The following is a 19,443-nucleotide window of genomic DNA, read 5'->3' as shown; positions in this document are numbered from 1 at the left end:
TGAGGCTTGAGTTTGTACCTCGTTACTTGCTCGGCTTTGTTTGGAAGAGGGTTTTCCTACTGGTGTTGCCGCGGGGGCGGCCGCCGAAGAGGATACACTCGGACTGAGAAGAAAGGATATGCCGCGTGGAGTCGCGGACTGGTTTTGGTGTCTCGGTAGGGCGGAGTCGGGTCCTACAAAAAGGGGACTACGAGACGAGCTTGGGGGTCCGAGATACGATGTGAAGAGTCCGGGATACGATGTGGAGGTCGGAGAGATACGATGTGAAGAGTCGAAGGGAGTCAGAGAGATGATGCGATGAGCTCGAAATGGTAGAGAAGCTAAGATGGAAACCACTAAGAGGAACGACGTAGGCGACGATGACGAAGACGATGAAGACGGCGACGGAAGGAGACAGATAAGACCGCGACGGAAAGAACCAACCTTCTACCCCGATTTGCACAACCAGCTCCGAGGCCCCCGTCAACATGGACCTTTCGTGAGATGGACTTTATGCACCTTATTTAGAGTAACTTTGCGGGAAGGGAGGTGGCGAATTGAGACATTGCGCGGTTTTGTTAATTTATGACTTTATCATTTGTGTCGGGCTGTGTTTACTTTGTATCGTCGCACCATTGTATGGGCACCGTTATTTCCCTTATGTGCCCGGCGTCACATTTCGCAAATGTCCAAATCATGTGTTATAATTTATTGTAGTGGTTGATGTACGCGGTATACGATGTTTTAAGTTAGTATTAAATTTAATGAATCAGTAAACAGAAACAAGTCGTAGCGTCTCTTACTTCCCGGCCCCAGCACGAATCCCTGTATGTGAGAAATGATTGAGACACGTAGCCAAGAGGGAACCGGATAGAAAAGGGGTTGAGTGTTCTTCCCTCTCTTTGGCGATCGGTGGCGTAGCGGGGGACGTCTCAATACCAAGACGTGTATTCGTTGTCCTATTCTGATCGGCTAACCTGTGGATCTGTGAAGTCGGACAATATGCCACCAGAAGTTTGCGCAAGGTGTCATTAACTTCACTGGTTCGAGTCATCATTGTGTCGGAGCTTTCCCGCCAAGCTTGGCGGGAAATTTCCCCGCCTTTGACCTGTTTGACTGCCGACAAAATGCTCATGCGTTGAATGTTTACGCTGCTTCGAAGTCGCACAGAGGCTTACTCGAAAGCGGCTTTTTTTTTCGGCGCGCGCAGTTTAGGCGTATTTGCGAATTCTTTGCAACGGTGTCACGTGCCCCTGACCGTGAAGTTGGTTACCAGGGGTTTAGCGTTGTTGTGGGCTTGATATCTTCTGTCACGTGTCCTGTATGCATGGCGTTATAGTATTATAGTGCGAAAATTCCTCTACATCGCGGGTGAGCGACCAACAAAGCTGCGCATCCCATCCTTTTTGTTGCAGTTGCGTTATCAGGTGACACGACCGAAGTTCACTTGGCGTGTTCCGTGTTGACAAACAAGCCACTTTGATCAGCAGGGGTGTGACAGCTGGGCTGTATCTGATTGCAATAATGCACTTATGAATATTAGCGCGGCATATTCTGCCGGCAGCGTTTATTTTACCGTTTGCAGGTCTTGTGCCGGCAGTAGTTGCTTAAGTTACGTCCAGCTTGTTGTCCTTTTGGCTCTCGCTATTTTCGCAGTGACCGTTTGTGATTTTCTTGTCTCAGTTGGACGCCAGTGACCTATGCTGTGGCACATCGCGGCTCTCGCTATTGGCTATCAGACAAAAGACTATTAAAAAGAACACAACGGAAACACCATACGGAAAAGATCGCCTGATTGGAGTGACCCTGAGGAATGCACATCGCGTTAGCACAGGAGCTTCCCAAGCTCATAGGGCGAAAAGGGATGAAGGAGCTGCTTTCGCTGTAACGGTTTGGCAAGAGTGCCGGCACATCAACTCCGAGCGGTATAGTACCCGTTTCCGGGGCTATATCTACTTCCGCCAATGTCTGCCCCTTACGCCCGCAAGTTTTTGAAGAAAAACAGCTCACTCGGTTTCTGAAAGAAGGGGTTCAAAGTTCATTTAGCGGCTGCGGCCTTTAACTGCTACTCAATGAAAGACTGTGAAGGTCCCTGAGATATGCTGTTGTCATTGCTTTCAATGTTTGCAGTGATATCGCTAGCACCACTTGGTATAACGTAGTATGGCTGCTGCTGGGAAACATATTGTAATACTATATTTTAAAAACATTTTGCCTTTATCTCGATACCCAGCATCAAAGAAAGGTGACACGCGGAAAAATTAATAGAAATCGAACATAAAGCTGAAATATACTTGCATTTTTTTGTTCAACTGCTTAGGTGTTTAGCATTAGTCTCATGCCATTATTAAATGACTTCATTTGGTGCTGTCACTTGGAGTTGAAGCCAGCGGTGTTTGTCGTAATGGGTATGCTTAAATTTGGCCAGATCGCTTTCCTGTCTGTGCAACTTCAGAAAATTTCGAAAGCACCAGCTGGACAGCGAAGCGAGTGCAATACGTTGTCGTTTCACATTGGCTTAGTAGTGTGCCAGTGTTAGTGAAATTCAGCACTTTGCATAGTTTTTATAGGTGGCACAGAATATATACTGTAAAATCCCAAGTCAGTGTTTCTGCCGTCTCTGGAGGATTTCAAATATGCAGCCGCTTGTCTCCTCTGCTGTTTATGTGCCAAACTAAAATAGTTAATGCATATGTGTATAGCTTATGAAGAACAATGCTGCACTACCCCCCCCCCCTCTCTATCTCCAAAGGGCGAAACTGCTGCCATACTTGCTTTGATTTTGTTTGAATGCCTAAGTTTTTTGCTGCGTACTGCAGGTAACAAACAGAAGTGCCCTGACGAATTGTGCAGTGCTGACCACATGGGGAGCCAAGCATCCCATAAGAGGTGCTTATTCAGCATCTGTGGCTAACTCAAAGGTAGCGTACAAAGTTTCATTTAAAAAAGAAGAGTGTTGTTTCGAGCTAGTCATGTCCAAGTGATATTATTGCAAAACAAGCGGGGGTATACAGAGTAACATCAGGATGTAAGTTACCTACGAACTTGACATTATTCATGCCAAAGCGTTAATTATGTGTGACCTTTATTTGAGGGAGAAGTGCAATGGTTTCCATGAATGAGCATAGTTGAAAATTGCTGCACAACCAGTAACTGCGTTTTGCGCTCATTAATATGTGACCCTTATTCTTGTGACCTCCCACTGAAATAAACTTGCTTCACATAAACAACAGTAGAAAGGCTCTTGCTAGCTATAGGAAGAAATTATTGTTATCATAGTTTTTAGTTCCAATAAATCATGCTGTAGAAGAGTAGTCCAGCTATTTGTCACCATGGCAAGTGCATTTTGTCTGGAAACGTGACTTGGTTTCGCAAACTGTTTTTTTTGTAGGATAGGGTACTGGCAAGTGGAATTTAGCAAAAACTGTAAAACTTTATTTTTTCTTGCAGCAAGCTTTGTTATATTTCTTGTACATGCATGCATAGTGTGAAGAATAGTGACCCACAATGAAATATACAATCTTATCATTGCAGTGTCTTGGACTGGCTTTACTGTAAGCGATTTGTTTCTGCCAAACATAAACCTAGCTTTTACCATTTTTCAAGATCAATTGCTAATTTTTCTGTGTACGTTTGCAAGCACGCTTTTACCTATGACGCTAAACAACAGACTTGAGTGATGTGCCTGATTCTTGTCTATAAATTTTATAGAATACCTAAAATGAACTCTTCTACATGGCGCAGTTATTGGCTACTGTGTGCACGTTCTATGCATCTAGATATAAAACTAGAAAAAGCAGCTGGTAGCAATAAATACTGTGTTCAGACGCTTGTAGACACTGTGAAACTTTGCTGGTGACAAAATTTGTTGTGAGTGTACGGTGAAGCGACTGGTAGCTAGCAATACTGCATTGTTACAGCTGATTGCACAATAGAGAATTTTTCAGCTGCTCACGTAGTTCGAGCACATGTCGATCACGTTCACTGTGGTGCGACATAGCCACAAAGTTCATGCATCTGCATCCTGCATACCAGGAGCCCTTATGTGAAGCAACGTGATGCTGTGATGGGGGCAGCTAAGTGAGAACTGGATTTTCTCTGTCTGTCAGTATCATTACACAAATTTGCTAAGTGCACTCGAGTAGATTGAGCAGGCATTTGCAGCTACAGAGTCAGTAGTAACAGTACATTCAAATTGCAGAATCACCTAGCTGTATATTGCATTTTCCAGAAACTCCATTATTTTGTGGCACCTTAATGCCACAGCTTGCTCGCTCATTTCTTGGTGGTGGGACATTACAAGAATTATAATTTCAGATATCATGCAAAATTATTCTAATATGTTTTATATTGTATATTAAATTTATGCTTTTCAACTTTTTGCTTCCCAACTAAACCTTAACTTCTGCTGGATTGTCTCATGGGTCAAAATAAGAAATGAGGTCTGGGAAAGCAATAAAGTGCTCCATTATAACAGAAGAGAGTATAGCTGTGGCTCAGTCCATAGCTGAAAAATTCTTTAAAGGTACCAATGTGGATTTCATGGGAGTGTTCACAAAGCATATTTGTGTTGTGCTACTTTTGTTATCGCGAGAAGCACCTCCCAAAAGCTGTGCTACAAAGATGTGAGCCACAAGTTCTTTTCAACGAATGGATGAGATGCCTGAGAGCCACGGCCGGCTGCTTCTGGCCTACACAGACAGTGCAGCCACCACAGTAAATTTCTTGCAAAGTTGTGAGACATTCCTATGTTGCATAGATTGAGCATGTTAATTGTCAGCTTTATATCTTATAGGGATATGCCTGAAAAGTAATTCCTTGCACAGTGTGTTTTACATTCTCTCAAAGTGCCATTAGGCAGCTTTGGCTCTGTCTTTCTTTTTTATCACTTTCTAGACCATCTTGCTAATTCATACATAGTGCAGCAGCAATCGCATCGTGTGAGTATCACCGAAACTTCATTTTGAAAAACAATTATCGTGACCCTTTCATGTCTGACCAGTCTACACTCTTCGCTAATGAAGTGATGTGATCTTGCACTGACTGTCGGTTGGTTCTCCCTGCAATATGAAATCGTGTTTTGGCCTTAAAATTACACCGTATAGATTGTGTTGTTGTGAGGCATGCTGCATACTTGTTTATCTCACCCATGCCTTGCACAGTACTTCCTCATCATGCCGATCTAGCACAGCGCCACATGAACGAGGCCTTGCTTAGTTGATGGCTGCATGTCGATTGCACATTCACTGATGTTATGCTTTGTTGCCATGTGGCTGTAGTCATGATGGTAACGTATGCGTACCCCTCTTCACGATGAGAACAATGAAGAAGCCGAGTTAGAAAACTGAAAACAACTACAATGTATGTTTTATTGGCTGTGACTTCATCATTTCATCATGTAAACACAAAATTTCTGGCAACGTGCTCTCGTTTTACAATTTTGCAGTTATCAGAAATTTCAGACGGTGGGGTTGTTTAGTAGCTTTTGCATTTCAGTTATTAATTGTCAATTTATGCACTGCATGGCTTTGTTGATTTATATTTTGCAATGCTCATCTGGGAAGAGCGGCTATTTGGGCTAGTTGGTTGAATTCCATGCTAATAAAGGTTGCAGCGCAAGCACGAAGGCGCTAGAAGAAATGTGAAACGAAAGGTGAGGCAAGGAAATCAAAGAGGACAACACGAGCGCTGACTACGAATTGATTTTATTTTTCACGGCACACATGAGAATATAAAAAACAAGCAACCTTTTAACAGCAAACGTGAGCAACGGACATAGTTCTGGGGAAGGGTCTAATAAAAAGAAGGTACAATAATAAAATGGCTAACCCTTATCTAAATGCGCGAACTCTTTGTCATGCAAGGCCACCGAGGGTTGGCTCACGCATACGTCACCATGTTTTCTAATATAATACGCCTCAGCCATTTAACGGGTTAATTTGTCCACATGGCGTACCAGCACACTCACGCCCGGAAATCGAGGCTGGCACCCACAGCTTTTACAATGCAAAACAAGGTTTGAACTTATTCATTTGCCTCAATCGTTCATGTGCTCTCCCAACCTGTTATTAATGCACCACCCAGTTTGGCCTATATAACAACGACCACACGGTAAAGGAAGCATGTAAACAACACCAACTGCGCAATCTATAAATTCATTTACGTATTTTACGGCGCATGTCCAACTTTTTATGGTGATTCCACTGAGGCGCTCATCCGTCATTCTGCAAATCTGTCCTCTTTGCACGGGGCTGATGAAACTACATCCACACTATATCTCGAGCCTACCTTTTTCAAACCATGAGATATCCTGTGGAAGTATGGAATGACAGCCACTCTTTTTTGCTCTTTTTTTCTTCCTGCCTTTTCTTGTTTTTGTTTGATTTTCTGCAGCAAAGTTTCACACACTGAAGAAATTACAGATTTTGGAAATCCCGCTGACAGAAGTCCGTTAATCTGCATTCTTACACTATCAGTCGTCTTGTTTAGACATGACTTGGATGAGCCAGCACTTACAGCCGATGAAGCGATCGCTCTCTTGACCAGTTTCGTGTGGCAGGAAGCATAGTATACCAAGGGTTTTAACACTTCGCGGTTAGTATTTCCAGCAAACGTGATATGAAAAAAATGTAATATTAATATCCAAGAATCTGCGGTCGTTGTTATATAGGCCAAACTGGGCGGTGCATTAATAAAGGGTTGGGAGAGCACATGAACGATTTATGCAAAGGAATAAGTTCAAACCTTGTTTTGCATTGTAAAAGCTGCGGGTGCCAGCCTCGATTTCCGGGCGTGAGTGTGCTGGTACGCCATGTGGACAAATTAACCCGTTAAATAGCTGAGGCATATTATATAAGAAAACTTTTTGACAGATGGGTAAGCCAGCTTTCAGTGGCTTTGTATGACAAAGAGATCGCGCTTTTAGATAACCGTTAGCCCTTTTATCAATGTGCTTTCTTTTTATCGGACACTCCCCCAGAACCATGTCCCGTTGCTCACGTTTGATGTTAAAAGGTTGCTTGTATATATTCTCATGTGTGCCGTGAAAAATAAAATCAGTTGGTAGTCAGCGCTCGTGTTGTCCTCTTTGCTTTCCTTGCCCTGCCTTGCGTTTCACGTTTCTTCCAGCACCTTCGTGATTGCGTTGCAACCCTATTATTATCTGAGAAATAGCCTGCAGCTTCTGTCAATATTTATGTGTTCATTATATGAGACATTCTGTATGTTCAGTATGTACCATCAACAGCAAAAGTTTGCAGGACACGAAATGTTTGATGACGATAAATTCTCACTTTGTCTAAGAATGTAATTTTGAAATAAATATTCCAAACTGCACCTCGCATTCTGACCTATGCAGTCTTATGCAGTCTTATTTAAGCGTTAAGTAACGACGTAGCGGAAATTCGCATTTGTTGTGGGTTCAACATCTACCAAGCTTTTCCTGTTGATAGTACTCTCACGAATTTTTCATGACACTAGAGCCACCTCCTTTCTCCGCTTTTCCAGCTACATAGATGGCAGTTCATTGCTTTGCTGCTTTGTTTACCTAATACCTATTCAACCAGTGCATCTAAAAGGGAGTTTTGAGTGTGCTTGTATCATTAAGTGTTCAATATTTTATTATAAATGAGCCTTTTTTCGGTCTTTCGGCTTTTACTTTTCGGCATCATAACTGCTGTTTTCAGAGCAATCTGTAGATATTAATATTGACTCTACTAAGCTTTGGTTCAGAAAGAAAATTCGAGCTGTTACCGTGGTGCATGGCCTGCGCCACAGCATTCTAGGTTACCAGAAATAGACTCTAGGCCTAATAATATGTGGCTCCTTGCTAGTTGCGTGTCTTGCTTTTACTTAGAGCTCTTTTCTTAGTCCTAAAATTTATCTTACCTTGCTTACAACCATGCTAAAATGTGAACAACCCCCGCAATGAGTTGATTTGATCTTTAGGGCAGCAGTCGCACTTTTGAAGGAGGCAAAAATGCTAGAGGCCTTAGTGCTTTGGAATTAACATTCACATTCAGAACACCATTATTATTGTTACATCAAAGTGGTAATTCTAGATTGTATACATATTTCAAATAGGAGAGGTGAGCTGCTTAGTAGGTTGGTATTCATGTGTAAAAGGCAGGGCATGCAAACATGGACTCTAGAGAGTAGTCAAGACACCGGAAACACCAACTGGAAAAGTTGACATTAAGCTAGAAACGATACAAGGCAAGTGGAGATATTGATCAAGACGGCATGCCTGGTGGTCTATGTGAGAGACAACTGCTGAACATTTGATTTCTTTGTTAAGGTATTCGATGGTTGGCTCACACGTGCACTACCACATGTCGCTATGCCAAGCCTGAACCATTAGATGCATTTCTTCATTTGTGTGCTTGTACGAAACTGCATGATTCAAATTTTGGCATGCATTTACATCGTGATTTAAATATAGGTTTATTGATGGGCCTCTGGTTAACTGTCTTGTATGTTTCATTAGTCTGCCTTCTCATTGTTAGCTGGCATTTGTCGCTATGCCAAGCCTGAACTATTACATGCATTTCTTCATTTCTGTGCTTGTACGAAACTGCATGATTCGAATTTTGGCATTCATTTACATCGTTATATAAAGATAGGTTTAATGATGGGCCTCTGGTTAACTATCTTGTATGTTTCGTTAGTCTGCCTTCTCATTGTTAGTTGGCATTTGAAGTGTCCTGACTCACCTGCGGCCATGTTTCCATGCCCAGTCTTTTCAACATGTATGCATATAATGCGTAAGGAAAATAGGTTATTGAAAGAGTATTAAGAAGTTAAATTTACGTCTAGTGTAAAGTGATAAAATGATGTTTCTTTTTTTTCTGTTAGACTTCTTGCTTAACAGTGACTGGGCATTAATTTTGGAGCCTGCTAAGGGGTATGAGATATACATACAAAAGCAGCAGCTGTTAGCATGCTTTTGAAACTGCTACCTCATGAGGCCAAGAAAGTCAAGTGGTGTTACATGGGGGCATGCTAGAAAAAGTGAGTTGCCTCTTATGTTTTTTTTTTGTTTTCTCGGCGGACATTCTACAAAAACTGGCCCAAAGGCAGCCAGAAGGCAGTACAGACAGACATACAGCAGCCACCGGGCTGCCTCAGAAACTGTGACTGAGCGTTAACCTGTAAGTGCGAGTTCGTGGTCTTGTCATGTTAGTATGTGGTTTCTTGACCATTTGCAATATTTTCCAGAACTGGTGCTTTGATGCCTCAATGTAGGAAAAAGTTGTTCAAGCACAATTTTTTGGCAGAAACTTTTTAATTCAGATGAGGCCTTTGAAACCATGTGATCAGAAATGGAGTTCTGGGAGAAAAATAATGACACATGACTGTTGCTTCATGCTTTTACCACAGTCTATGTTCCTCTGTCAGCAAAATTTGATGGCTATGATATCGAAATAATTTTTGTTTCAATTTATGCTAATGTTGGACACAAGAAAACACGGCAAAATGGTACTCGCCCATGACCCGCAGGTCGCGGGATTGAGTCCCGGCTGCAGCGGCTGCATTTTCAATGGAGGCGGAAATGTTGTAGGGGGTTGAAATTTCCGGAGCCTTCTACTACGGCGTCACTCATAATCTTATGGTGGTTTTGGGACGTTAAACCCCAAATATCAATCAAATCAAACATTGCAAAATGCACTGTTTTTGTATATTTTGCACAAGAGTGATTCTTTTTTTGTAGAATAAAATTACATTGTTTGTTTTAAAGTCATTCACCAAGAGTTAAAAATACTTCTGACTCTAAAAATTGAAGACGCCTTCACACATTTTACCCTGGATTCTTTAGCTGATAAGACAGTCATTAGAGCATAAACCTAAAGGGTGAGCATTAAATTGAGAAGAAAGGCTTACTGTCCATATCTTAAAATACTGTCAACCACTGACATGACAGTTGTCTTATTTTGGCAGAAGTTAAGATGATGATAGGTGGGCGGGGGCTTGAATGAGGGTCAAACAATTAAAGAAAGTTTGTTTTTGGAGCCAATCAAGATGTTTTAGGATTAGGTTGTTTTGAATGTTTGAACAAAACTCGTTTGTCCAAGTCATGGCAGTAACCTTGATACGGTTTGCTGCTCTGGTCCTCTTGTGGAATCGCTCATTTTTAGCAACATAGACATAGTGTTATAAAACTGTTGAGCAGCCACATCCCTGCTAAATGCCTTGTCCCTTGCACCTTAAGTTTTGCACCCAGTATCATTACAATAGAAGCATTCCTTAAAGTTGAGGATTCGTAATGAATGTGTTGAGATGTATACCCGATAAAAATCATTGAATGAATGTTAGAGCTTGTTATTCGACAACAGAACTTTTCTTTACCAAGGCAGTAAACTGCATTAAGGTTGCTGCCACAACCTATACAAATTGTCTTATCCAAACAATGGCTTGAACAACACACTTAATTTACCGATGTCACTCATTGAAGCCCCCATCCTCATGTTAGCTCCTGCCGTAATGAGATCTGCAACTGTCATGTAGTGTTTATTGGATAAAAAAACTATATATTCAAGCTTTGCTGATTCGTAAGTTGACTCAGTAAAGCTTGCGTATAATCGAGGCAGCATAATAAACTAAAACTAACGGTGCAGTGTTGACAGGGCGATTTGACACTGACTGAAGATAAGCGAACGTGATAGTGTAAATTGTGAGCTGGAGCCGTGTCTTGAGCGTAGCATAAAGAGAGGTTCTTGCAGTTATTTTGTGTGTATCACCTTCGTTTGTCAGTAATATTGTGCAAACGAGCATCCACGATAATAAAAACTGACATGTACAGCATGAGACTTATTATTGCCACAGTGTTGGTTTTTATACATGAATGTACTACCTTCGTATAGTTGCATATATTATATTGCTGTATGTTATGGCGTAATTATCATTGTACTGTGTGGTTGTTTATGCAAGGATTTCAAGAGGCAGAATAATCTAAACAGGTTGATTGGCTCATGAGAAACATAAGTGTTCAAGCACAAACAACACTAGTAAAGATGGCAGAGATCCAGTGAGAGGACAAGCCCTGTTACATGTTTAACCTTCGGTCCTGTTCTTGTCTGAGTTAAAATTATTAGTTGTGCATAATTTAGCAATATGCTTTTTGTACTTTTTTGCTGTCTATTCATTGCTACCACAAAAGTAAAATAGATTGTGCGTGCAAAGCATGCCTTGACAAAGCAAATATCGTGCTGTAACATCGAACACCTAATAAAGGCCTTCTACATAGTCGCTTGCTTTTGCTTCAGCTTTCTGAATACTGTTTATGTTTATTAGTCTTTAACATCAGGATTTGCACCTCAAATAAGGGCTTCTTGCCCTCCTTAGTGCTTTAAAAGTATTGCACTAGATTACAAAATCTTACCTTACATATATTCAATGCTGCTGCCTGCGCAGCACTGGCAAGTGCACTGCGTCTCATTTCTCCCTTCCTTATTGCTTGATGTTTCACACTACTTATTTTGCAAACACATTTAAACAAAGCAGGAATACTGAACTGATTTTCCTTTTGCTAGTGGTAAAATTTGTTCAGTTGCATATATAAACAATCTTTGTACCTCTCAGAAAGATTGTACACCTTACACAGCATTTGTAATGTACAATGTACATGCAGCCCCTATTAGTTCTGGTAAATTAGTTCCTTTAGTTATGCATTGTTTAAATGTGGAACTGAAGGGACGATGATGGAAATCGTCAGCTTGTTGCTTTACTAGCCTATCCTCCCTATTTCTTGTTCTTATTATAAAGGACTCCTGACACCAAAATTGGACACTCAAGTTGCTTGTGTACTTTTAATGAGTTCTGTAAGCAGGGACAATCTGACCGATTAAAAGTGAAGAGCATTGCCTACGATAACCTATTTGATTTTAAAGAAAAGGTGAGTACTCATCTGATTTTTGAGCACGTGGTGACATCTTTTCTGGTTGTATGTAGACAGAGGCCCTGTATGTGATTCCAGGAGTAAGGCGAGTATTGATTGGCTGCTTATGCCAGTACTGTTTTTTTAGGGGCACACGGTCGAAGCACCTATATGGTTTCATTCTTCACTGCCCTCGGGTTCCCCGATTCGAAAACAGGACATTCAGCGTCACCCACTTAAGCTTGAGCGTTTGTAGTCTTAGCCTCGTATTCAATAACCCAACTTAAACTTATCCTTATGATTTGAGTCAACATAAACCAGAAGTCCGCCCTTAAAGCGTTTCAAGAACCTGCCTTGTACTTATCGCAGAAGTTTCTTTGTACTTCAGCAAGGCTCAGATAAGGTAGGCCATGACCTACCTTAAGCCTTTCTTAAACAGAATGGAGGGGGAGGACAACTTTGCGTATTACGTTGATTGCGTAGAGCGCAAAGAAGAAATATTGAATGGGACAGCGTACACATACATGTCACCGCCGAGACAAGGCCTCAACAATCGACGGAACCGGGAAACCTACCATAAGCAGGAATTTTCGTGCCGTCCCCACTTCACAAAATTGCCTTGAAAGACCTGCTCGCTGCGCTGTTTCTGCCGGATAATATTCATGACCATGTGTTTGCTGTCCCCCAACTCATCCAGATGCTTATGGCATCACACTTGTTGTGGAGTTGGCACGCTTCAACTTCGGAGTGATGTTTGTCAATGTCTCGTGGCCGACCGTGTCACAAGTATAGTTTAGCAGATATCTGCTATGTTTTCAAAAAAAAAAAAACTTTTTGTGATACCGGTAAAACTTCCCGAAATGGCGAAAGCACTTTCCTAGTTATGTGGTAGCCCGTAAACAGATGTATATTGTGTCAACTGGCTGTTTAATTTTATTGCAAGCTGCTTCCTTGTTTTTTTTTTCATTTCCTTTGAAGGCATAAGCTTCTTTAAGTGAAAAACAATGAGATAAATGCACTTTACACCACACAGCTTCCACCACATCATGGCTGATAGCAAGGGCAGATGAGCCTGAATCAGATCGAACAAGCAAAAAAAAAAAAACGCCGCCACCAGGACTCAGCCTATGTTTTCGATGGACAATAAAGTTCTCTGGAATAACTTCACTGTCACTGATGGAAGGATTTAGCCAAGATTCCGCGCCGAATACTATATCTGCCTTTACAGACTTTATTAAGGCCGCAAGTTCATCCGCTTTGTTACATTCGTGTTGAAGTCTCTCGTGACGATCATCGGCACATCCTCTTGTCACACTACACTGAAGTTGCAGAGTAAGAACCTGATACTTCCCGAAATGGTGAAAGCATTTTCCTAGTTATTTGGTAGCCCGTAAACAGATGCATATTGTGTCAATCGGCTGTATAACTCTGTTGAAAGCTGCTTTCTTGTTTTTTTTTTCATTTCCTTTGAAGGGATAGGGCGTCTGTGTTGGTACTTGTTGATCAAATCTGCCAGGACATTGCTACTTTGTCAGGGAAAATCACTCGAGTGCGTCATTTTACAATATATGCATGTTATAAATAATAATGTTATACAGATAAACTTATTAAATAAACCAAGTGAAATTTTAAAAGTTAAAGAAATTGGCAAACACTGTAGGAAGCACAGTATGACTGACGAACACAACAAAAACATACAAGACGTCGAAATAACAAAGGCGATCTGATGAACCCCCTTCGTCGAAGAAAGTTGCAAAAAAGCGACGAGACAAAATACAAGTCTTTCACCAAAACTGCCGGTACCTAAACCAAAATTTCTGCTGTTTGTATTTGGATGCTTCTGTTAATATTGTTGTTACTTTATTGCAATGAAGCTTATTTATTGCTGCTCGAGATAATGATTTTGTAGCAAAAACTTACTTACCTTCGCACCCAGGAGCTACACTTCAGGAGTTAAAGGCGCCTTTCATAGGGTGCGCTTATGACAAGATAAGGGAAATTTTTAAAACACACCTTTTTATTTTTCTTATACATATAGTTTTTTGTTCTTTCGTAAGTGCCCATACCGCGGTAACTTAGTCATTGCATAAATATGGCAGTGACACTATATCCGATGTATTCACGAATCGACCTCAACTTATCTCAGTAAGACTACTTACGAAAGGACGAAAAAGTTATAAGAAAAGTACAAGGTGAGTTTTTGAAACATCCCTTATCTTGTCATAAGCACGCCCTATGAAAGGCATCCTTAAATCGTGAAGTATAGCTCCTGGGAGCGAGGGAAAGTAAACTTTTGCTACAAAATCATTATCTCGAGAAGCAATAAATGAGCTTTATGGCAATAAATGACCAACAGTATGCACAGAAGCATCCAAATGCAAACAGTAAGAATTTTGGTTTAGGCACCGGCAGTTCTCGGTGAAATACGCGTTTTCCGTCGGGTCACTTTTGTGGAACTCTCTTCGACACAGTGGGGTCATCCGATTACTTTTCTTATTTTGACGTCATGTATGTTTTTGTGGTGTTTGTTAGTCTTATCATGCTTCCCACAGTGTTTGCCATTTTGTTTCGCTTCTAAAGTTTTACTTGTTTTATTTAATAAATTGAGCAGTATTACAGCATTATTTACGAAGATGTATTTGTAGCGGAATGATCCACTCAAGTGAATTTTTCTGACAAAGTTGCAATGTCCTGGCAGATTTTATCAACAAGTACCAAGGCGGACGGTGTGTGCTTTCAGAGAAAATGAAAAACATGGAAGCAGCTCGCAATAGACCTTATGCGAATTGCTTCCATGTGTCAGTCGTTTTGTGCGCAGCTGCTATATTAGAGGCCGCGTGCGGTGCAGTCCTCCTTGGGCGCAGTACGCAAAGGTCTGCGTGTGCTTACGTAGACATATACGAAAGTCGTATCGACGTGAGGCGTGCATTGGCAGATAATCACAATGCCGGCGTATTGCTGTGTTTTTTAGAGCACACAGAGAGGAACTTTGAGTACTGAAGGAAAAAGACGTAATAGCTCGTAAACATTGTTTCCTGTTTTTTTTCTAAGCTGATGATGTTTTCAGCATAAGCTCCGGCAACTGCTCCCGAAATACACTGTTTGTGTTCTCCTTTCTAAGCAAATTTCCTTTCTAAGAAGCGAAGTTTTTTTTAAGATGTGCAACAGCATTTGTATTTGAGTTCCCACAAAGTGCTGCATGTCTAATCAAGGCAGTTTTTGTCATGTTTTCACTAGCAGTCGTTTACCAAGTGATAGTGACTCGCACACTTTACGCAGTAGCCACCGTCACGCAACGGGCTTTGTGATGGCTTATTGAATTCGTTGCATGTGCCGAGCACGTCGAATGCTTGAAAAAATGTGCGCAGTCATGCACAAGATATACCACTAAACGGCTGTTTGTAACACTCCAGAAGAGAGAACAGACCAGCACGAAATAAGGACGCTGTAGCACCGTTGCTCCCTTGTCAGAATGAACTAGTGATGCGCACTTACTTATAATTCAGCGTGTGCCGTTACCCAAACGCAATAAACAAAACACATTAAACAAAATGTAGGTACACACAATTAGCTGTGGTAAAGGTCGTTATGTGAAGGTGACTTCTACCTGAAACGTACAAGTCGCCTTCGCTTGCTAAACGGTTGATAGCGAAAGTGTTGCAAAAGCTGCCTTGCTTCAGCGTGCAGCAATTTATGAGAACACGATTACTAGTGCTATTTCATGCCTTACTTGCTTAGAAAGGAGACCAGGAACACGTATTTAGGGAGCAGTAGCCAAAGCTCATGCCAGAAACGCCGTCAGCTTAAAAAAAAAAAAAACGAGGGACAAAGCTCGCGTCCTTTTTTTTTTTTGTTCAGCATTCCCAGTTCCTCTCTGTGTGCTGCAAGAGACGAAGCGATACGTCTACGTAAACACACGCGGAACTGAGCGTACTGCGCCACGTGCAGCCTCTAACATGGCGGCTATGCACACATCGGCGGACAGACGGCAGCAATTTTGCGTAAGATATCTAGAATCGAACAGCCAATACAATGTACATCCTACATGGTCTACCAAACAAATAAAAAAGTGTTTTTTGCCAACATAACAGATATCTGCTGGACTATACTTGTTACAAAGTCGGCTACGAGACATTGACAAAGCCATCGCTCCAAAGTTGGAGTGTGCCAACTCCTTAAAAGTGCAATGCAATAGGCAGCTGCATGAGACGCGGCACAGCAAACCCACTACCATGAATATTTTCCGGCCGAAACAGCACAGCGAGCAGGTTCATCACAGCAATTTTCGTAAAGCGGGACGGCATGAAAATTGCTGCTTGTGGTAGATAACCGGGTTCTTTCGATCGTTGAGGCCTTGCCCCAGCGGCGACGTATATGCGTACGCAGTGTCATTCAATATTTTTTTCTTTGCAGTCTACATAATGAACGGAATACGGAAAGTTGTCCTGCCCCTCCATGCTGTTTAAGGTAGCCTTTAGGTAAGTCATAGGCTATCTTAACCGAGCCTTACTTATGTACAAGGAAAGTTCTGCAATGAGTATAAGGTTGGTTCTTGAAACGCTTTAAGGGTAGACTTATGGCTGAGGAGTTTACGTTAGGTTTGTGAATGCGGGGGTTAGTCGCAGGAATGCAGTCTTGACTGTGGGGTGCTAGTTTCTTTATGTATTTAGGCAGGCATTAAAATAGTTCTGAGTTAAGCATATCAGCAACAATTCTAAAATGCGTTAGAGCATACAAGATTCAATTTCAGAATAATCAGATGCAAAGCGACAAATTACTGTAAAAAAGTTGTAAACAAAACTTTCGCTTTCAGAGGTCCTTCAAGAACTAGAGAAGTGGGAGTTACGAGGTAGAAGCAAACTGAGTGATTTAAAACACAAGGCCTTGATTTATGCTAGTTGGTAGAATTATAGAAGCAAGAGGGACATACAACTATATAGCAAAAAATAAAAGTGGAATTGATTATGCATCAGTGTTGGGAGTAAATGAAAAGAACAAGAGAAGTGGAAGTAAAGTGCTGATGTCACTTATAGTTGCCGAGTCAGTTGACCTTCAAAAATACAGCCGCACTTTTGTGGCTTTCAGCAGCCTTGATATTGTGAGAAAGTAGGAGAGACAAGAACACCAAAGAGCGTTGAAAATTGACAGGCAATATAGATACTGAACTAGTAGTGTCCTGATTTTTTTCTTATTGAACTAATGAACCTATGCTTATTATGGTCACCACGCCGTGACACATGGACATCTGTGTGGCATTTGGCCCATGCTTAAAACTCATCCTCATAATCAAGCCATAGCAAGTGCACAGGTCTATATGGCTCTGGAAGTATGCATAACCCTAGTCCTGACAGCTTCATCAGCATTTTATTTTGCTGGTTAGCAAATGCCTTGTAACCAATGGCTCAGAACACAGGCCAGCGTGTTAGAGCTCCAAGCATGTGTCCCACTCAGCACTGCTTTGCTCCAAGGTTCTATAATTTATTTATTTATTTATTTATACAATACTGCAGACAAAAAGTCCAAGAAGGGTGAGCATACATGAAACCCACTTAATAACAGAATAAAACAAGGTTGCAAAGCCTTTTTTACACAATTTCTTTGCATATAAGACAGAGGGGTTATGACTTCAAAAAAGTAACAATTGAACAACAAGGTGATAATACAGTTCTAAGGAAGTCATAGAAGAAAAGTATTTACACAAATGGTCAAGGGCGTTGAGGAAATGCTTCGGTTAGTTTATTCCAATCATCTATTGTTTGTGGGAAGGAGTAACGAAAAGTATCAGCCCTTGCGAAGATTGGCGTTAGAGAACGAGTATAGTGGTGTCGAGTGTGTCTGCTTAACAAGGGGGATACGTATGCTGCGGTGTCTAAGGATAGCCTGTCGTTTACTATGTCTGAAAGAAACTGTAGCCGACTTTTTTTTTATTCGAATTTGTAATAGTTCTATACCATTTGCCGTTAGTAATGCAGTGAGAGAGTACGTTGACATAAATTTACTATATATGAATCGTACTGTTTTTCTTTGAATTCTTTCTAGGTTTTGAACGTTAAGTTTTGTGTGGGGATCCCAAACTTTGGAGGCGTAGTTCATGCTCTATTTACGCTACCACTCATGAACAAATTGCCTCTACTGCGGCATTTCTGCAGTCTCGTCTCATTAGTCAGAAAGGCGAATAGTAGTGGGTCATGTTCATGCATGAATATACTTTCGACCCTTCAAAACTTCTGGAATGGGTATCAGTGCAAAAGATGTTTCAACACCCTGGAAAGGCGGTGAGATTAATCTCATTTCTGTCTCTTCTCCCTTTGACGGAGGCTACTTGTCTTGTGTGTTTGAGTTGAGGTAATTTTTGCATCTTTTTCAACGTAGTTGCACCGTAAGTGTCCAAATAGGCATTTTTTTTAGAACCTGCACAGTACTTCCAGTTTACTGGAACTGTGGTTATGCTGCAATGACGTTATTTCTCTTTTTACGTACAATACAGATTGAACATGCACCTTTAAAGTTACATTAGGTTTATATCGACTGTAATAGTTCAGAAAAGTAAGCAAAATGAAGGTTTATTATACAAAGCCTAACTACTAAGAAAATATGAGTAAATTTGTCTCTGTAAATTACAGCCTTTTCTTGTGTTGAATTTCCGATGTCATGTTTTCAATTCTTAAAAATCTCATCTGCGACCTTATGCAGGTTCACTTTGCCAGAGGAAGGTGACGGTGGTGGTGTTCTCTGTCAGAGAAAACAGCCAAAGGCACTTTCGCCTATCAAAACATTCTGCAACTAGAGCATCAATTGTGCCTCCTGCTGTTGTTTCATCACAAAGGTCGATATCACCACCCTTAGAGCGACGTTGTGCACTGCAGCGTGAGTGACTGAACGGTTTCCTTTTTGTTCCTTCGTAGAAAAAAAAAACAGAGATTATGCGAGGCTGGCTAGGATGAAAAGAATTGTGCGAATGTGGAGATATTCTGGTCAGGCAGTTTCATCTTCCAGCATGCCACTATCCAACAAAAGCAGTATGCCCTGATTTTGCCTCTGTAAGTGAGACCTCATCACGCATACATAGTAATTGCGAGGTAGTACACGAGGGAGATTCCAACAGCAGCTGCAGCAATATCATAACAGTGGGGATAAGAAAAAATATGGCAGAGGATGTGCGCAGCAACAACTGAGCATCATACAGACTGGATGAACTGTATGTAAGGCCATTGTTCAGGAAAGAAGCTGGAAGTTACGTCTGTATCTGGAATTTGTCGAGGTACAAGTGGTTTTTTGTTGTAATTTTTTCATTGCCCATTGCTATCATTCTAATCATGTTCCTCTTTTTGCTGGTTTTGTCGAAGGCCGTGCACATATTTTCTTAGAAGCATTCCAATGATTCATTATGAAAATATTTATTATACACATTAAACATGTTAGAGAGGGCTGCTTCCCTTTTCTCTCGAAAATTCGTAATCCTCCACACACATGCCATGCTTTTTTATGATGTAGTTCACGCAAAGGTGAGTGTACATGTCCATTCATACAAATAGACGCAAGCCTGATTGATCGCTTAGGCAATAGTTCTCATAATTAGAATTCCAGCCTCT

The 19,443-nt window shown here is 41.3% G+C and overlaps 1 long non-coding RNA gene across 1 annotated transcript in view; it reads left to right on the top strand.

Moving 5' to 3' along the window:
* Window positions 1–8,878: 8,878 nt before the first annotated feature.
* LOC142785005 (uncharacterized) overlaps window positions 8,879–19,443 on the top strand; it is an 85,738-nt gene continuing 75,173 nt past the window's right edge. Inside the window, exons 1-2 of the long non-coding RNA XR_012888816.1 lie at window positions 8,879–9,128; window positions 18,545–18,718. This is a non-coding gene — a long non-coding RNA (uncharacterized LOC142785005). The remainder of the gene's footprint in view (window positions 9,129–18,544; window positions 18,719–19,443) is intronic.

Source organism: Rhipicephalus microplus, unplaced genomic scaffold, assembly GCF_043290135.1.
Source record: "Rhipicephalus microplus isolate Deutch F79 unplaced genomic scaffold, USDA_Rmic scaffold_16, whole genome shotgun sequence".
Taxonomy (NCBI): Eukaryota; Metazoa; Arthropoda; class Arachnida; order Ixodida; family Ixodidae; genus Rhipicephalus; species Rhipicephalus microplus.
This window is presented reverse-complemented; position numbering and strand designations above follow the sequence as displayed.